Raw genomic sequence first — 12,673 nt, forward strand, 5'->3', positions numbered from 1 at the left:
TTCTATGGTTTTCACTTGAGCATATTTAACAGGATTGGGTTACCAGCATTACTAAAAGGACCCTAAAATATTTTATAAAATGGTCCTTCATCTTGGAACTTCAGAAAGAGTTATTGATTTTAGCACATTGCTCGTCATATGCTTACCATAGTCTCTCAAAGTCCTAAAAAAAAAACCTGTGGAATGAAGGAATCTTTTAGTGCTGAAGTGGAGAGAATGCTCTTTTACAATTGTGAGTGCTTTTTTGCATATAGCAGGGTATTTTGAAAACATCATTTACTGTCACATATACATTCCAATGTGATGCATTTATATTCCATTTTGTCTGTTTCATGAAAAACTGTCCATAGCTTGAGGTGAAAGGTAATTGCTGCAAACAAATGCATCAGCCCATGCTACGGCTTCCCTCCATTTCTCCCATGTAAAAAGTGCTCATTTTTGCAATCTCTTCTTCAGAAAGCTGTGAATCTAAGTACCCAGAACAGTTTGTTCCTTCTCTTTTTCATCTAGAACAAACAAAGAAGTGTCAAGGGGATGGAAGAAAGTCCTTCCCCAAGCATCTCAGTGAATATACGTTCCTTTTAAACTGTTGAACCTTTTTTGTTTTAGAAAACTTCTCATTGTTTGATGTCCATGATGATCACTTAGACTAATTCGCGAACCACTGGACTAAGCAGAGCATGGATATTTCTTAAATTTGAAACAGACAAAGCTCAGAAAGACAAATTTTGTCTCTGTAGCCTTTGTTTACAATTTGTATTGGGTGGGACTTATTTACAGTGCATTGCATCTAGGCAGTGTTGCTGTTGCTTCTTATGCCAAATGAAAGAGGAATGTTAAAGTCTGCAAGATGATATTCTCATTAAATTATTATGATGTTTTTATTTATACAAAGTTAGGTAAAGATGACCTCATAGGTTTCTATCAGCTCTGTAATTCAATATCCCAAATGAGTCAATTATTTCATCTTAAATCCATGACGCTTACAAGAATTTCTAAATTATTGCCTGAGAGATAATTTTCACATTTATTTTTAGAAGGCAGAAGATCACGGATTAATATAACTGTAGGTTAGAGAAGAGAAGCACTGTATATTTTAATACTTGAAATGTATGATCTCTTAATGAATGGTGTAATTTATGGGCCAATGCATGGGCTTTGGATTTTGGGCTGCCCTGTGTTGAGATCCTGGCTTCGTATATCAGTTAGCTTTCTTTGATTGCAGAGAAACAAATATTGCCTAACTTAAGCAAAAAGGAAACTTATTGGCAAAATTTTAAGATATAACAAACTTGAAGATTGGAGAGCCGCCTCTTGAAATTGGCAGAAACCAATAGTTTTGGATGAGTCAAGAAAATAAGAAGTAAAGAAAATTTCTCAAGATAGGAAAAGTCAGATGGGGGTACTGCTTCTGAAGGAATGGAATATCACCATTTTTTTTTAAAAGCCTTGTACCATTTCCTCAAGGGTTAAAGTCCCAGTAAAGAATATTTGACTAAATATTGTTCCCCAACTAGTACAAGTCTAGTGGAAAGAAGGATCCTCTCCTTCAATTCCTGTAATGAAAGTTATCAATTTGCCACCTATTAAAATAGTCTAAATGAGTGAGATATGATTCCCCAAGAGGAAACTGGAGTGCTGCAAGAAAGGGATAATGGATGCTGGGGGCCAAAGAGCAATAAATATGCATTATGCATGGCTACTTACTAGTAGCATGATGATTGGCAAGTTACGTAACATTTCTAAGTCTCACTCTTCTCTATAAAATGGCAACAATAACAATTTCTTCTTTCTTGGATTATTGTATTAAATGAAATAATATATGGACAATCTGAGGCTCATAATAATCATACCATACATATAAGCTATCATTATTATTATTTTTTAGTTCCTACAGTCCTTTTGCAGACATTTGTTTATTAATTTCTCACAATATCCTGTTAGATAACTATAACGGATTATTATCCTTGTTTTATGGATGAGAAACATGGACTTAGAAGGAGTTGACCAAAACCTAAAGCCTGGTGTTCTCTGAAATCCCATGTACTTTCTTCTGTGGAGTGCAGCATGTCACTGAAATATCATCACTTTGGAGAAAAAACAAAAAGCAATGCTGTGACATAGCATTGAGCAATAGTCAGAACTAAATAACATTCAGATAGAGCTCTTATAGCAATCGGATCATTTGCTCACTGCTTTGCTGAAGGTTAATCCAGCTGTTTTGGATATAGACTGGAAGTGGATGTCCTGAAGAACACTCACAGGGTGGTGTCAATGTTGCAGTGCAATTCTGTGACCTTGAGGTTTTAGTGCAAAGAAATCCAAGCTGATAAAACTGTGCTTTAAAAGTATAGTTTTGATACTGTTCACCTATTAACAAAATGTGAGAGTACAGAAAAGCAGTCTGTCATATACCACAGAATTTTTTAAAGCAATCCACTGCTCTGTGTGGGCAGGTCTGGATTCCTTTTTAGTTTCACACCTGGACATCCATGCATAAGGGTGGGACATACTGTTTAATAACAAGTGTGTTTTTCTGTCCTGAGTTTTACTATCTTGCAACATTGCATCTGTCTTGGTGAATATTTACCCAGTCTAGGAGGCTGTTTTCAGGACCCAAAAGACAACATTCTCCAGTGAGCATTCTCCAGCTTCCCACCTCTGGGGTCCATCTTCCTTTATTGATCTCTCTGGAACGAGAAAGCAGAATTGTTCTTGTAGTAAACAAAGTCAGCAATATCCAACTGTGCTTTTAGCAAGAAAGGGACCAAAAAGTTGGGAGAATTTACTGATTTCTTGTTGATCCTCCTGATTTTCTATGTTTTTTCCTTAAAGAATCTGAAGTGAGATTTTGAAAACTGTCCAAGTTACTAATTTTCTTTTAAGACCTCCAGGCTGCCTGGTTCTTTTGTATTCTCCTCTGTACTCACTTTTTGCTGCCTTATGTGTAAATTCTTAACACTGAAGGCGGTGCCTCCTGTGAGACTGTAGACTCCATGAGAGTTAGAGATAATATCTCATCCACTTTTTGCATCCTTTAAGTGCACTTCAAAGTGCAATCTGTGGACCAACAGCAGAGACATCACCACGGAGATGTCAGAAATGTAGAATGTCAGACCCTGCTCCAGACTTAGTATAACAGTATATGCATTTTAATAAGCTCTCTAGGTGCTTTGTGTGCACACTTAAAATTGAGCAACATTGCTCTTCAGCACTTTTGACACAATGCATGTTAAATAGTAATGAAGATAATAAAGTATGTGAGCTAAATAATTATTATTTATGAAATCCTCTTCACTGCCATTTCTTTACCTCTTCAACATTCTCTAGTAACATCCCAATCCTAGAAGCAATGGAAACTTTTGAAGACATATGAAGTTGGCAATTTCAGAATCCACTTGCACAACTCAAAAAAAGGAAAGCAAAAAGAAAATAGGAATAAGTGATCATCTAGTGAGGAATGCTGGAGGAAAACAGTCATTGTTTGTTAAGTTCATGTTATGAGCTTCAAAGAGCAATAGGCTTCTAAGCCACAGCTGAATTTCCCTCATTGCCCCATCTCAATCTCAACCCATTCATTCACTTTTATATGTTTCATCTACCACATTTTCTGTGCATGCTTTATTTACACAAAATAATCACATTATAAAATATGTACATGTCTTAGTTCATTTGTACTGCTACCACAAAATACAAAATACCTGAGACTGGGTAATTTATAAAGAACAGAAATTTATTTTTCACAGTTCTGGAGGTGGAGAAGTTCAAGATCAAAGTGCCAGCAGGTTGGGATGTCTGCATCTTCCAAGAGAAAGGAACACTGGGTCCTCATGTGGCAGAGAACAGAAGGGCAAGAGAAATGGATGCAGCATGAGGCCTCTTTTGTGAGGGCCTTAATATCATTCACGAAGGGAAGAGCCCTTATCAACTAATCACCTCTTAACGACCCCAGTTCTTAAATCTATCACATTGACCGTTAAGTTTCAACCCCTGAAATCTGGAGGGGACACATTCAAACCATGGCAGCACACAAAAAATAACACAGAATAACCCCCACCCCAAGCCCCCAAAGCCAAATTTAAAAGCCACTTTGCTAGGCCATGCATTATAATATCACAAAAATAGGTCAATAAATGTGTTTCAGTTGGTATATGGTATATGAATTGGCATTTTAAAATTTTAATTAAAGGATGATAAAAAGTGACTTTAACAATAGAAGTTTGTCAGTGATTCTTTCTCTGTTTCTTGAATTTCTTGTGTAGGATGCTGGCTATTTTGCTTACCCACAGGGTTCATTCTGGTGGTGATTATGATTATGTAAACTCAAACTTCTGTTCCAAGGAGTTATTTTAGTTGACTTGAGTTCTGTTCAATATTTATTGATTGCATGCTTTGTGTCAAGCACTGTGGTAGGAGCAGGGCATACAAAAATGAATATGACACAGTCTGTGTCTTCCAGGAACTTGTGGGCTGCTGGGCTAGAAAGTCACTAAACAGAGCATGTCAAGAAAATAATTTAAGTGTTTTGATAGAGGGATACTCAGAGTTATGTGGGTCTTAGGAGATGGGCATTGTATGATTGGATGGGAGTAAAGAAAGCCTCACTTGGGAGGTGAAACTTAGATTTTGTTTTGAATGAGCAGTGGGAGTTAAGTAAATAAATGAATGCTGCAAACACATTCTAAGTAGAAGTTATATTGAGAATATAAATGCTGATGGTGTGAAACAGCATGGTCTGTTCTGGAAACTTTGCCAAGGTGCAAATTATAATGTAAGAGAGGCATATCATGAGGCCGAAGAGAAAAGCTAGAGCACCAGTGTGAAAGCCTCTGGAAAATATTTACCAAACTCACCATATTTAAATTATTTATTTAATTATGGTATATGACACCATAAATTCTATGTTAGAAAAAAAATTCATTGGCTCAAAAGAAAATTGCATGAATGTTTCAACCTTATTGTAAAAGTATTTTCTCTTTTTCATTAGGATGTGTTTGTGTTCCTCAATAGGGAAATGGCTTATGAAGTTATGCCACTTTACAGCATATTGAGGGAGTCATAAATGCACTCGGAAAAAACCTGTTATTCAATAAGATAGTATCTACATCAACACTGCATTTTTTGGTAGGCATTAGAAGTAGCACTTAACAGCTTGCATGAATCATTTTGACTTAGATGTACATGACTGTAATGTTGTAGAGTGGTGAGCTGACCTATGGAAAAGGAATAAACATTAAGCTTTGCTTTTGCAGAAACCACAGCTGATGCATAGCAATGTCTAGAAAAATTACAGCACAGATATCAAAGAGAGGTATATTATTATTAATTATTTTACATAAGTGGAAGAAATAAAATACTTGTGTATCCCCCGTATATCCTCTACTTTCTTTTTGGCAAAGGAAATTATTTACACTAAAAATCAAACTCCATGAAGGTAATATATAGTGTTTTTCCTTCTGTTGAATTCAAAACACTTAAATACATAGTGAGCACTCAAGAATTATATACTAAACAAATAATGCATGAGCTGAGTTTTTCTTTGCAATGTCTTATTTGGTAGATTCTACCATTCATAAAAATATTAAAAACTATAGAGAACAATGCCCTTGGGAGCATAGAGATAAATAGCATCTTGTAGAGTTGGCCCCCTGTTGTTCAGATAACTCAATCTCTGTTGAGCAAAGCCAAGGGGGTGGTGTTTAAAATTTGAACTGGAGGTATAACATGTTATTGAAGATTCTAAAATTCTTGGTGATGTTTTGAAAATTTTAAAATAGATTAATACATGCTTTTTGATAAATTCCAAGCAACTACAAAGACATGGTAACAATCCTGTGTGGCACTAGTGTGCTACAAAAACAGACTAGTAGGTCAGTGAAATCAAATGGCAAACTCAGGTTAGAACTATGTATACCTGCTACCAGAGATGAATTAACAGTGGAGGTAACAAAACTTAGCCTTCATTATTTACTTTCTCTGGGTGGGAACTCTCCTAAGATATTCACATTGTTATATGTTTTTGTGAAATTTCCAAGAGTAAGATAATTTTGCTTCATTAAGTTAAGACACTGGCTCTTGCCACTCTGACTTCTCCTTCATTGCACTTCCCTTTTGTCTCACAGTATTAGAGTGGGCATGGACAGTTTTGGAATCCAGCTAAGAGAAAGTTGAGTTGGGAGTGCCATTTTAACTGAAATTTGGAAAATGTACCAAGGATATGAAAACATATGTTAGAGAAGAAAAATTGAAAAAGGTAACAATCATGTGTCACAGTATCTACTCAAAATAATTGGTAATCAGAAGATCTAAAATAGATCAGACATCTCTCCTATAATTGTTACCTCCAGCCAGTTGGATAATGGCAGCATTGACAGGAATGTGGGGGTTTAGAGATCCTCATGCCCTGGTGTGAGTGTAGCCTGAGTGTATTCATTTTGGAGATGGTGATTTCAAGAACATATTCATTTCTATGTTTTCTAGTTTATATGCATGGAGGTATTCATACTAGTCTCTGATGGTTTTTTACATTTCTGTGGGGTTGGTGTTAATGTGCCCTTTGTCATTTCTGATTGTGTTTATTGTATCTTCTCTCTTTTTTTCTTGGTTAGTCTAGCTTGCAGTCTATCTTATTTATTTCAAAAAACTAACTCCTGGTTTTGTTGATCTTTTGTATAGTTTTTCAGATCTCAATTTTCTTCAGTTCACCTCTGATTTTGTTTATTTCTTGTCTTCTGCTAGCTTTAAGGTTGGTTTGCTCTTGTTTCTCTAGTTCCGTTAGATGTGATGTTAGGTTGTCCATTTTAGACATTTCTGATTTTTTGATATGGGTATTTAGTGCTATAAACTTCCCTCTTAACCCTACTTTAGCTGTGTCCCAGAGATTCTGGCATGTCGCATCTTTGTTCTCATTAGTTTCAAAGAATTTCTTGATTTCTGCCTTAATTTCATTGTTTACCCAGAACTCATCAGGAGCAGGTTAATTTTCATGTAGTTGTATGCTTTTGAGCAATTTTCCAGTATTTATTTCTATTTTTATTGTCCTGTGGTCCGAGAGTATGGTTGGTATGATTTCAGTTTTCTTTGATTTTGCTGAGGGTTATGTTTTATGTCTGATGTGTGGTCACTTTTTGAGTATGTGCCATGTGCAGATGAGAAGGATGTATATTCTGTTGTTTTGGGGTGGAGTTCAGTAGATGTCTATTAGTTTCATTTGGTCAAATGTTGAGTTCATATCCTGGATATCTTTGTTAGCTTTCTGACTCAATGATCTGTCTATTACTGTCAGTGGAGTTTTGAAATCTCCCAGTATTATTGTGTAGAAATCTAAGTTTCTTTATAGGTCTCAACGAACTTGCTTTATAAATTTGGGTGCTCCTGTGTTGAGTGCATACACACACACACACACACACACACACACACACACACACATATATGATAGCTAGGTCTTCTTTTTAAGTTGAACCCTTTACCATTATGTAACGCCCATCTTTGTCTTTTTAAATCTTTGCTGGTTTAAAGACTGTTTTGTCTGAAATTAGGATTGCAACTCTTGTTTTTGTTTCCTGTTTTCCATTTGCTTGGTAGGTTTTTCTCCATCTCTTTATTTTGAGTCTTTGGATGTGTCTGCATGTCAGATGGGTCTCCAGAAGACAGCATACCACTCTTCTTTATCCAGCTTGCCACTTTGTGATTTTTAATTTGGAGATTTAGCCCACTTACATTCAAGGTTAATATTAATATGTGTGGATTTAATTCTGTCATTGTTTTGTTAGCTGGTTATTATGCAGACTTGTTTGAGTGGTTGCTTTATAATGTCAATGGTCTATTTACTTAAGTGTGGTTTTGTAGTGGCTGGTAGTGGTCTTTGCTTTCCATAGGTAGCACTCCTTTCAGGACCTCTTTTAAGGCATGTCTGGTGGTAACAAGCTCTCTTAGCATTTGCTTGTCTGAAAATAATCTTATTTCTCCTTTGCTTATGAGGCTTAGTTTGGCTGGAGATGAAATTCTTGGTTGGAAATTCTTTCCTTTAAGAATGCTGAATATAGGCCCCCAATCTCTTCTGGCTTGTAAGATTTCTGCTTAAAGGTCTGCTGTTAGCCTGATGGGGTCCCCATGGTAGGCGACCTGCCCCTTTTCTCTAGCTGCCTTTAATATTATTTTCTTTCATTTCTACCTTGGAGAATCTGATGAGTATATGTCTTGGGGATGGTCTTCTTGTGTAGTATCTCACAGAGCTTCTCAGCATTTTCTGCATTTGAATGTTGGCCTCTGTAGTGAGGTTGGGGAAATTTTCATGGATAATATCCTGATATAAACATGTTTTCCAAGTTACTTGCTTCCTCCTCCTTCGATATAGTTTGGATATTTGCTCCTGCCCAAATCTCATGTTGAATTGTAATAACCACTACTGGAGATGGGGCCTGGTGGGAGGTGTTTGGATCATGGGAGTGTATCCCTTATGGCTTGTTCCTGTCTTCATGATAGTGAGTTCTTGTGAGATCTGGTCATTTAAAAGTGTGTGGACCTCCTCTGTCCCCACTCTTTCTCTTGTTCCTGCTTTTGCTATGTGAAGCTCCCACTTTTTCCATGTAAAGCTCCCAGTTTGCCTTCCCACGTGAGTAAAAGCTCCCTGAGGCCTCCCCAGAAGTCAAGCGATGTTAACACTATGCTTCCTGTACAGCCTGCAGAACCACGAGCCAATTTAAACCTCTTTTCTTTATAAATTATCTGGTCTCTATTATTTCCTTGTAGCAATGCAAGAATGGCCTAATACACTCAGGGATGCCAGTGAATCATAGATTTGGTCTCTTTATGTAATCCTCGATGTCTTGGAGGTTTTGTTCATTCTTTTTCATTCCTTTTTCCTGATTTTTTCTGACCTAGTTCAGAGAACCAGTCTTTGAGCTTTGAGATTCTTTCCTCAGCTTTGTCTATTCTGCTGTTAATACTTGTGATTGCATTATGAAATTCTTGTAGTGTGTGTTTGAGCTTTTTCAGATCAGTTGGTTCTTCCTTATAATGGTCGTTTGGACTATAAGGTCCTGCATCACCTTATTGTAATCCTTAGATTCCTTGGATTCAATTTCGACTTTCTCCTGAATCTCAAAAATCTTCATTCCTATCCATATTCTGAATTCTGTTTCTGTCATTTCAGCCTGGTTAAGAATGCTTGCTAGGGAACTAGTGTAGTTATTTGGAGGTAAGAAGACACTCCGGCCTTTTGAGTTGCCAGAGTTCTTGCACTGATTCTTTCTCATCTGTGTGGGCTTATGTTCCTTTAACTGTGGCAAATTTGAGTACAGTCAGCTGACTTCTTTTCTGGATGTTTTCAGAGGGCTGAGGCTTTGTCCAGGGTCTTCATTTGTAACTGAGTACTTGTCCTTGGTTTCACAGAGGGGTATATTAGCAAAGTATTTTTGGTGCTGAAGTTTGGGCTTTGATCCAGTTGATGGCACTTAAGCATAATGGCATGTAGGTAGGCTCTTGCTCAGCCATAACTCCTCTGTGTTTCCTCACAATTGCAGCTACTCTGTCACTCAGTACCCTGAAAGTGTGGGCTCCTTTTCCACTTGAGTGCTGGCTGGAGATCTCAGTTTGGCACTCCTCGGCTGCTGCATACTGCAGTCCTGGGGTGAGCTAAGGCTTTATGTTCCTTCCCTAGCTTGGAGGCAGCAACAGAAGGGACCTTGGCAGTGGCTATGGCAGAAGACCTTTCACTTGTCTCTTGGGGCTCCACCCCAGAGAAATGCAGAGCCTCTATTGATCTGTGCAATTGGCCTGGGATGGAATGGCTACTTTGTTGACCTCTGGACAGGGGTTTTGTCGGGGCGACAGACTGGCCTCTTTCCTCAGGGCAACTGCAGCTTGCTGGAGGTGTGATTAAAGCACTCAGGAGAACAGAGAAGAGCGAAACAGGACAAATGCCCATCTAGGAGTGGTACCTTTGCTCCTTTCCTGCTCCTGGTCCGACAGCAGTGAGGGCAGAACTACTGCAGTAGCAGTGGCAGAGGGCTTTCAGTTTCCCCTGTGAGCTTCACCTCAGCGAATCGCAGAGCCACAGCTACTGGGAATGTTCAGCCAGGAGGTGGGGCAGATGTGCTGCTGGCTGAGGCTGGAGGCTCCACTTAATGAACAGTGGGGAGTTGAGGGCTTTCAGGGAGAAGAAACTGGGCTCCTTTCCATATGGTGACTGTGGCAGGCTGGAAACATGTGTACAGCCTTCAGGCTCTTTGTTTCTTCAGTCTGAGGACACCAGGGGCAGAACTGCTGCCATGGCAGTGGCAGAGGGGCTATCAGTTGCCTCTGGGAGCCCCTCCTCAGCAAACACAGAGCCACTAGCAGTAGGAATGCTCAGCTGGGGGTACAGCAGCTGTTCTGTGGTCCAGAGCTTGGGACCCTGCCTGGTGAAGAGTTGGGGGTGGGTCTGACAGGGAAGAGAGACAGAGCTCTTCTCTGTACGGTGGCTGAAGCATGCTGGAGGCACCAGCATAGCAACCAGGCCCTTTGTCCCTTCCCCAGCCTGAGGGAAGTAAGAGTGGTACCACTGCAGCAGCAATGGCAGAGGGGCTGTGGTTTGTCTCTGGGATTTCTTCCTCAGAGAAATGACTGAAGTGTTCACGTGGGGGCAGTGTGGCTATTCTGGGGGCTAGTTTGAGAGGTATTGGCCAGTGATGAGTAGCAGAGGTTGGGACCCATGTGGAAAACAGTGTGGCTGCTTTTCCATATGGCTGTTGCTCTGTGCCAGGGGTCTGCGCCAGTCCCCAACCACCTCACTCCCTCTAGAGCCTGAGGGCAAGAGGAGTGAGGGCTTTGGAGCAGCAGAAATGGTGGTGTGCCTCTCCCTCTGGGAGCTCCATCCCAGGGAAGTGCCGAGCTGCTCCCGGTGGAGAACTTAATGGGGTTGGAGTGGCCTGTGTCCCAGGCCAGAGGGCCTTGTCCTGCAAGGTGCAGTGGATGCAAGGCCTGCAGCACATCCCTGCTCAGCTCCTTTGAATTTGACCCCTTTCCTGAGGGGCGTGCAAGAGAGCCTGGCCTCCCCTATTGCTGGAGCTGCAGCTGCTGGTGCTGGGGTGCCCAGGCATCCAAGGCTTCTAAGATTCTGCATGTGCCTGAGTGGCAGCCCTGCCCAGATTCCGCATAGCTCCTTGTGTCATTCTGAAGGCCCCAGTTAAGGGATTCATGGGGGATCTCCTGAGCCCAGGGATGCAAAGGTCTGTGGCAGAAGTGTGGGTCCCCAGGTACTCTCACTCACTCACCATTTCCCCATGGTAGAGGGCCTCCTTTGGCTCCATGCCACTCCTGGGTGGGCAGTTGTCCTCTTTTGTTCTTCTCTGTTCTCCGTGGGTCTCCTTGTTTCACTGATGAATCTTAATGTGTCCACCTGGATGTTCCAGTTGAAGAGCTAGTTTTTACTCACCACTCTTTTCTTCTCTCCATGAGAGCAGCTGACTCTAGCTGCTTCTAGTCAGCCAATTTGGCCCCCCTATATAATTTGTACTTGCCAATTATACCTTAAAGCTGGGGCAAAAGAAAACAAACAAATAAATATAATGGTAAATAAAAATTTCTGAAAGGAAAAAAAAGATATATAGGCAGCCAAAAAAGTTATTGCTTAACATGTAATCAAAGAGATCCAGCTTGGAGAGGCAGAATACTCTGGTAGCAAGTCATAATCCCTTCCCTAAATCCCAGACCTGAATCTTTTTCAGATCTGGAACTCATCAATGGATGGAGAGGCTGATTTCCCTCTATGAAGAGATTTTCAACACCATGGCAGGTATGTCTAGTAGTGATTCTCCCACTCCTTTCTCAAAGGATTTTATCATCATTTACTTGGGGGAAATGTGCACTGGGAAAAGGGGAACACCCAGATCTTTTAAGGACCGCATTTGGAGTTACACACAAGAACAACTGAATATAGGGTGATATGGTTTGGATGCTCATTGCCTCCAAATCTCGTGTTGAATTGTGATTCCCAGTGTCAGAGGTGGGGCCTGGTGGGAGGTGATTGCATCATGGGGGCAGATCCCTCATGAATGTCTTAGTACCATCCCCTTAGTGATTAGTGAGTTCTTGCTGTGAGTTCATGTGAGATATAGTTATTTAAAGATGTGTGGTACCTCCCCGCTTTCTTGCTCCTGCTCCCGCCATGTGATACACTGGGTCCTCTTTGCCTCCCACCGTGATTGTAAGCTTCCTGAGGCCTCACCAGGAGCTGACCAAATGTTGGTGCCATGCCTGTACAGCCCATAGAACTGTGAACCAAATTAAACCTCTTTTCTTTATAAATTATCCAACCCCAGGTATTTCTTTATAGCAATGCAAAAATGGCCTAACACATAGGGTATGAGTTGATGCCAAAACCTAGAAACCTAAGGTACCATTATGGCCTCCTTTGGAATAGAAATGACTAGGAGCGTGGGGAGTGTCAGCAAATAGCTTAGCAAGTAGCTTAGTTTTTTGCTTAGAGAGATTAAAGGAGGAAGATTAGAAGGTCAGGGATGAAGAAGTATGGGGAAGAGGCATATGGATGGTCCTATGTGAGTGAGTACAAAGAGTGAGGGTTTTTGTGTTGCATGTTAATACTCACCAGAGGACAGTGACTGTAGAAGAGCTTCCCCACCAAATGAGCAGAAGAGCTTGGTGAGTAGATTGTAGCTAGCCTATGATCTTA

At 40.3% G+C, this 12,673-nt stretch overlaps 1 protein-coding gene across 2 annotated transcripts in view; it reads left to right on the forward strand.

The window, feature by feature from the left end:
* GRXCR1 (glutaredoxin and cysteine rich domain containing 1) overlaps window positions 1-12,673 on the forward strand; it is a 351,235-nt gene that overhangs the window by 84,861 nt on the left and 253,701 nt on the right. Inside the window, exon 3 of one of the 2 annotated variants that reach the window (XR_010139668.1) lies at window positions 11,709-11,776. The exons of the other annotated variant lie outside the window; for it this stretch is intronic. The gene's annotated coding sequence lies outside the window, so the exon portion shown is untranslated. The remainder of the gene's footprint in view (window positions 1-11,708; window positions 11,777-12,673) is intronic. 2 annotated transcript variants of the gene reach the window in all.

The sequence above is a fragment of the Pongo abelii genome, chromosome 3 (assembly GCF_028885655.2).
Source record: "Pongo abelii isolate AG06213 chromosome 3, NHGRI_mPonAbe1-v2.0_pri, whole genome shotgun sequence".
In the NCBI taxonomy this organism is placed as follows: domain Eukaryota; kingdom Metazoa; phylum Chordata; class Mammalia; order Primates; family Hominidae; genus Pongo; species Pongo abelii.